Source organism: Salarias fasciatus, chromosome 6 (genome assembly GCF_902148845.1).
Source record: "Salarias fasciatus chromosome 6, fSalaFa1.1, whole genome shotgun sequence".
In the NCBI taxonomy this organism is placed as follows: Eukaryota; Metazoa; Chordata; class Actinopteri; order Blenniiformes; family Blenniidae; genus Salarias; species Salarias fasciatus.
The window spans coordinates 32247775-32255274 of record NC_043750.1 but is presented as its reverse complement, the minus strand read 5'-3'; the positions used below and the strand labels follow the sequence as shown (position 1 = coordinate 32255274).

Here is a 7500-nt window from a genome sequence, read left to right as displayed (position 1 = left end):
ATGACCCGAAACAGGGTCAAACGCGTTACAGGTGTGGAAGGGGCTGCGAGGGTGGGGTGTGACGGTACGGGCTGAGGGAGCGCGGAGGAGAAGGGGGGGTGCTCGGGATGAATCATAGCCTTCTCCATCCGTCACCCACTCCTTTTCATCAATGGGGACTGACTGCACCCCATCCCTCACTTTACGCATCCGGCATTGCTCTCGTTTCGCTTTTACGCACGCACGCGACGCATGAGGCAGGCAGGGGCTTCATCATCACTCCGTGTGTGTGTGTGTGTGTGTGTGTGTGTGTGTGTGTGTGTGTGTGTGTGTGTGTGTGTGTTGCTTTGATAATAATGGAAACAACGATGACATTATAGAGTTAAAGCCTTCAAACCGTTTCATAACGGGGGGACAAGGCGGTGTGTGTGTGTGTGTGTGTGTGTGTGTGTGTGTGTGTGTGTGTGTGTGTTTCCCCTCAGAGGAGACATGGAGACGGGGTGTGGTTAGCAATCTTTGCAAGGCCCCAACCAAACACGATGAGAAGAGAAGGCGGAAATGTCGTCTCTCCAGTCCAGAATACTGGAGTACGCAGCGAGGAGCTTGGAGACGCCGCACGCTGCTCGCTCAGCTGGAACACTGGAAGCTCCTGGTGGAGCATTATGGGAAAATGGCAGGAGATATGGCTATAGGCCACTGTAAGCTGCACAGACACAGTGTGGGATGTTGCATATGGCAGCGGTGGAGCTTCGGCTGCAGCTGTTTGTTGATGTGAGGGCCTTCGGCCCCGCAGAAGCTCAAATGGCTCTTTTCATTTCCGGACCGCAGCCTGGAGGGAGGCATGGCGAGGGCCTCCGGGGCCCCCGGAGAGGATGTGATGTATTTAATGTTCCATGAGGCTCAGGCGCAGGTTCAGTCAATAATGGCTTCTTCATCATCTGGCTAATCATTAATGGGAGCAGAGCAGGGACCAGAGGGACACGTGCGAGCTGAGGGAAACATGCAGCCGGCAGATCTGTCACCGTGAAGACACTTTCTAGCAACAATAGTACGCTGGACGCTAGCAAGAGATGGAGCTGTTTAGTCGTATTTAAAATTCATGGCACCTCCCTTTAAACCCATTAATGGTAATAACAAATAAAATGAGCAGTTTCATTTGACATACAGTATAAGGCTTTACATGTTCATGTTTCCAAATTGCTTTCACATTTTCAAGAACAAAACAGTTGATGAAGCACAGTTTTTCATTTCAACAAATCTTCAGTATTTCTACTCACAAATATCTGGTCATTAGATTTAAGATGTGCTTGGAAAAGGACGCCAAACATGAGTATACCAAACATGTTTTGATTAATGGTTGGTTCAACAAGTACTGAAAAACTTTCAGAAAAGGCTCAGACCAGTTACCATAACATACTCTTAAAAAATTAGTAAAAAAAAAAATAAATAAATAAAGTTTTCATTGAAATCTTTACCTTTCCCCTGCTGATTTGGCCAGATTAGAGCCAGTTTTTGACCCACTCGCCTTATGTTTGACACCCCTCTTGTAAACTAACTCAAAATTCAGCTGTTATGAAATGAAAATACTTAATAAGTATGGTAGCTGCAGCTGAAGATGTGAAGTACATAAAACAAGTGTATGTTCAGAGGAGAGACTTTTTTTTGTTTGTTGACTTTATAGGGTTTTAGTTCACTAAATCTGCAGAATCTTCAAGAATGAAGAAAATACAAATATCTTATACAGTACATTGTTGGGAATGAATCATAGTGAAAGAAACAAGTTAGTGTGAAAATTTCAACTAATCAATAATGTCTATATTAAGACAGATTTTTAGAAGTGAATAAAGACAACCTGAAATGAGATTTAGTGGTAAAAAATATGCATATAAGCTCGAAAAAGGGTTAGATACCTTAAAGTGTTTATATTTGATAACATGGTTTAGCCTAAAGTAGCAATTGTGAAATTAAAGAGAAAGTAGAATATATTACAAATAATTCGGTGCGATTCAGTAGTATTTCTTATAAAAGCTTTGCAATCCCAGTGTATCTCATTTTGGTGAACGAAGTCAGTTCCTAATCTGTGAGTTTTTGATTGGTGCAGTCTAATAATTTATCTTCAAGTTCAACTCTTATTTCAAACATGACATATTGTGTTGTATTGGGTTATAATTTTACCACATCAGGAACGTAGAGTAACTGGGGAGAGAAAGCGCTGTTTCACAGACTGCAGACTTCTCAACTTGTGTGTTATTCAAAATAACAGTAGGAGTTTCTTCCTTGTTTAATGAAATGTACAAAATAACAGTTTATTTCCATTAGATTGCTCTTTTGGTTGATGTTGCTTATAAGTGAAAGTTCATTGCAAGATTATGACTGAAGAAATGGCCTCATAAGTCTTCCTTGAGAGTGCCATCAGCATCAGTCTGTTCACTGTGGAGGGGATTAGCATTAGTGAGCTTAAATAGCCATGGCTTCCTCACTTCGATCTTTGTGCTGCTGCCATGAGTTTTTATTTTCAGCAACTAATAAACTAATTGAGCTACTTTTTAAAGTCGTAGTTAAGATACCATCCTTGATAGCCACTAATTTTGGCCGTATCTTGTTAGGAACGGTGACAGCTTTTAATCTAGAATCATTTTCAGGGCATTAAAAGTTAACAAAATTCCTAAGCGGTCGTAGAGCTGTGGACTCTGCATGTTGGTCATTTATATCAGATGTTTTGTTGCTGCTTCTTTTCATCGTCAGTTCATCAATCTTTTTATTTCAGAAGGCACTAGCATCCAGATCATAGAGCATCTTCCTCAGATTAACTCAGCCAAGAGGATCCTTCCTCAAATTAAAAGACTTTATAGTTAACGCCTCTGGAGATCCACAAGTAGAGATATATGCCAATGTGCCATTTGATAGATGCTTTGAAATTCTTCTGGAGCGCTGAATAAGTTACGTGAAACTGTTGCACCTGTTACACTGATGGAAATGTTATATGTACTTCTAAAAACTTTGTTTTATTTAAAATACATGTTAGTTTTATCCTTCACATATTCTAGCTTTACCGTAATTTTACTAGGAAGAAGGTTTCCAAGTACAAGCTTCAATAATACCGATGAAAGCTTGATTCCCTCAGTCCTGAGCTGTTGTCGTATGAAGCAGCAGTGACGTTTCCCATCAGACGTTCAGCACGGAGCGGCCCGAGAGTCCCACAGCTGCTCACACTGATACAGAACTTCGTCTGTCAGCACTTTACCAAACCGGAGCGTTCCCGATCATTCACCCTCTGGGAACTCAGCAGCTGGACACTCCTTCCTTCAACAGATGCTTGTCTGACTCTGCAGAACAGAACAAAACAGAACAGAACAGAACCAGTGACCAGCCAAACCAAGAGTTGATCACGTCTCGCATATGATCGAGAGCTGCAGCTAAAAAACAGACGATTAAAAAGCTGCTACAGACCACTTAAACGTTGTGAACGGTTACAATTTGGATTTCAGTAAAAACAGAAAACTTTGGCTGCCTTTTGTGCGTCTGTTTACACGACAGCGGATCCACTGAAGATGCAACTTTTCGAAAAGAGCTCCCAAGGTGGAACTTTTGGAAAATGCTCCATGTGTCTTTTCAGAAACACAGTGACTACACATGCACACCACAGTCGTAGTAAATACATCTGTCGATAGACAGTAACAGCAATGGCGACCTCCAGAGTGTCACGACTCACAGTTCATGTTCTCCTGGCATTTGGTAATTTGATAGTTGAGAATCACCTGTAATAACAATCCAACTTCGTCGTTTGTCCACACGAAATTCCACAAACTCACCATTGTTGATGTGGTGAGTTAAATCACGAGTGTGTTTGTGTGTGTGTGTGTGTGTGTGTGTGTGTGTGTGTGTGTGTGTGTGTGTGTGTGTGTGTGTGTGTGTGTGTGTGTGTGTGTGTGGTTTCAATACAAAAAACAAACATCAGCACTGTCTGGTAGCCTGGCATGCTAACTGCATCATTTTCAGAGCACCACACTTCTGAAGTGACAACAAAACCGATGGATTTTCCCTGCAAACGTCCTGCAAACAGAGCCTGAGATTCACACGTCAGGAAAAAAAAAAAAATTCCAGCAGTGTTGTCATCCCCCTGACCCCCCAGGACCCTGAAGCACCTTCCACACCAGGAAAAGCTTCGGAGTATCCTTCAGCTAGAGGAAATCTCTTCTGTGGTTCTGAAACACAAGTCTGACCCCCCCCCCCCCCCCCCCCCCCCCCATCCACCTCCCGGGAGCTTCTCAGCTTCAAAAAATGTAAATATAGAAAAAAAAGTGTGAAATATTTATGGAGACACTTCAGACCAGAGGGGGGGCGATGCTCATCACTGGGCCTCGGGTTGCACTGGAGGGGCGAGCAGCTCTGCTGTTCTCTGCACTGAACGTGAAGTTCAGATTGTTTGTGAACACCAGCTGGACAGGAGTAGAAGAAGAAGAAGAAGAAGAAGAAGAAGAAGAAGAAGAAGAAGAAGAAGAAGAAGAAGAAGAAGAAGAAGAAGAAGAAGAAGAAGAAGAAGAAGAAGAAGAAGAAGAAGAAGAAGAAGAAGAAGAAGAAGAAGAAGAAGAAGAAGAAGAAGAAGAAGAAGAAGAAGAAGAAGAAGAAGGCCTTTTGGGGCACAGAAGGAGGATTTAGGGGTTTTGAGGATTAGAGCAGAGGAGAGAGAGGAAAGGGGGAAACTGAAAGAATGGGACAGTCTCTCTCACACACACACACACACACACACACACACACACACACACACACACACAGCTAATCTCTCTGCAGCAGGGCTCCCGCAGGCGGGGTACATGTAGAGGGCAGTGAAGTCCTCCTCCCTGCCTGCTGTGTGACGGTCCGAGAAGCGGGCTGACGCTGGGATCCAAGGTGGAAACGAGGCATCGCTGCAGAATATTTCCTCTTCTTATCAACTTATAATTGGAGTGCCGACCTGCGAGCGGTGCCTGCACCGACTTCCCACCTGTTGTTGCTTTAAACAGACTGGTTGTGACTGAACTGAAGGTACGAGATGTGCAGCTGAAGCTGTGCAGCAGGTGGCAGCAGTGAATCTTCAGCGTTCCTCTCCTCACTGCACCATCTTGTGGTTCAAACTGGTTTTACACGATTAATGATTAACGTCACTGAAGTTCACTCTAAAAAGTAACTCAGAGAAGCTTCTAACACCACTTGATTTAATACATGGATCCAAGTAAAAAATTGTAATTACTTGATTTTGATAAACTTTCTAAGTTTCAAACTTACTTTTTTCAAGTTGTGAATAAATAAAAATGTTCCTAATTACATCAACCTAATTTTGCTTGCAGTTTGAACTCAAAATTCATTGTTGATGGGTTTAAAACAAAATTCAAGTTGTTATAACTTAAACTTGGCTGGATAATTTAAAGGTGCTGTAGACAGGATTTTGCTAGTCAATGCTAATTTTTCTGTGTTTTCTTTGGATTAAATGTTAGAGTATCCACTGATAATCCTTTAGGAGTGTAGCATAATTGCACTACCGCGAGGGCGCAGCGTTTCCATCTGTCTCTGTTCTGAGCTGAAAAGGAATCTCGACAGCTCCAGGTATCTTTGACCAATCAGAAGAGCCCCTGAGGCTCTAACCATGATTGGTCGAGGGGCATTCGTCGTACCTTCTTGTGGGAGGGGCTTAGCTTGCATGAGGCCGTGATGTCAGAAAACAGGACAGGATTGGCTGTGCTGGGTTTCAAATCGCCATCTTAGATGGGTCAAATCGCCATCTTGCTTAGGTAACCCTAAGCAAGATGGCGGAGATGCGGAATCCTGCCTACAGCACCTTTAATTTTGTCAACGTTGACTTCACAATTTCAAGTTCCCTCTCGCCACACAACATGCCTGGACAAGTTCGACAGTGGGTTAGCAGCATGAAAAACCTTGATACAAGCAACATTTCATGGCGAGTAAAATTTATTTCTAATAGTTCTAGTGGGGTAAGGACACCACATCAACATGGTTAGTGTTGGTCACAGCATAAAGGGAGCGGGCTCTTTAACGAATTTAACAATGATGATCGTAGTGTCGCAATGAATCATGGGAGTTTGGGATGAGATATTCAAGATTTAAACACTGATTTCATGATTTATTTCAATGTTCTGATGTTAATAGTGTTATTGGTAGTTGTGTTTGGTTGTGTTCTTGTTGTTCAGTTAACCTAATAGTTTAGTTACTTTTCATGTCAAACCTGGAATGAGAAGTATTGAGCATTTAATCTGCCCCTGCTACTCTAAAACTTACAGAGTTCCACAGAACAGTTCCCATTTGCCTCTTGGCTTATTAAAGGCCTATGTCTGCCTGTACAGAATCAATCCACATTGGCCATGACAGCATTGTATTCCCAAATAATCACAAAATTAAGGTTAATCAAAAACTGGCCATTTTAACTACTTAAAAGTGGGCAGCCAATTTATTTGAGTTATCAACATAAAAATCTTGCATTTATTAAGTAAGCAGTACTTAAAATGGGCTTTGACTGATGACAAAAAATGAATTCACCCAAAGTAATGTAGTTTGTTGGTTCAATATAATTTCTAATGAGGTTGCCATAACTTAAAAAGATTAATGCAAACTGTTGCGTTGATTTTTTTTTTTGTTGAGTCTAGACAGTTCTTTTTAGAGTGTTCTCAACCCTCCAATGATTGTTTGTCACTTTTTACGTCCTGTAAATTTACGTGACTTACTATTAAATGTGATATAACGGGGTACTGAAACAGTAGCTGAGCTGAAACTGGTAGTTTTGACTAGTAGCTGCAATCAAGACATCAGTTCACTCACATTCTGTTGATTACATACAGAATAAAACTCTAAGTTTGTGATTTAAAACTCAAATTAAATGGCCGTTCTTATTAAAATTGAGTCTGGTATGACACTTCGACACCTCTGTGTCGCTGAATATGCTCCAGCCTGCACAGTGGTGCAGTGGTTTGGTCTCTCACCTCACAACCAGAGGATCCTTGGTAGGAGTCTGGGCTGGATGCATTACTTGCAATTTTCTTATTCTACACCAGGATGTGCATGAAAACCCTTCACAGAAAGACCACAGGATTCAGAACTGGACCTTCTCTGTGTGAGGAAACAGTGCTTACCACTGCTCCACTGGGTAAGACGTAGTGAAGACATCCTGTAAAGTGATTTTCATGACATCCGACACTGTGATATAAAGCAAAAAAAAAAAAAAAAAAACATTCCACCAATGCACAGGGAGAACATTTAAACTCCAAACATCAAGACCCTGCCAGAATTTAAACCTGAAGTGTTTTCTTTTTATTCACAGGAAAAAAAAATCTGACAAGCTGTCTTATGTCATGGCTTAATAATAGAAATATGTACTAGTAGTACGCTGCAGAGTAAGAAACTCCCACACACTTCAGATCTTGACTAACGCTCCTCCTTCATGTGTTCTCTCTGCCTTTAACTGTCTGCTGCCTCCATGCTGACAGCAGCTCGCATTGTGTCCCCTCACCAAATAAAGGAGGAGGAGAAGAA

General features: G+C 41.9%; 1 protein-coding gene across 3 annotated transcripts in view; it reads left to right on the top strand.

Annotated features, from left to right (window-relative positions):
- Positions 1–7500, top strand: part of rims1b (regulating synaptic membrane exocytosis 1b) — a 67567-nt gene that overhangs the window by 568 nt on the left and 59499 nt on the right. The gene's annotated exons all lie outside the window — the stretch shown is intronic.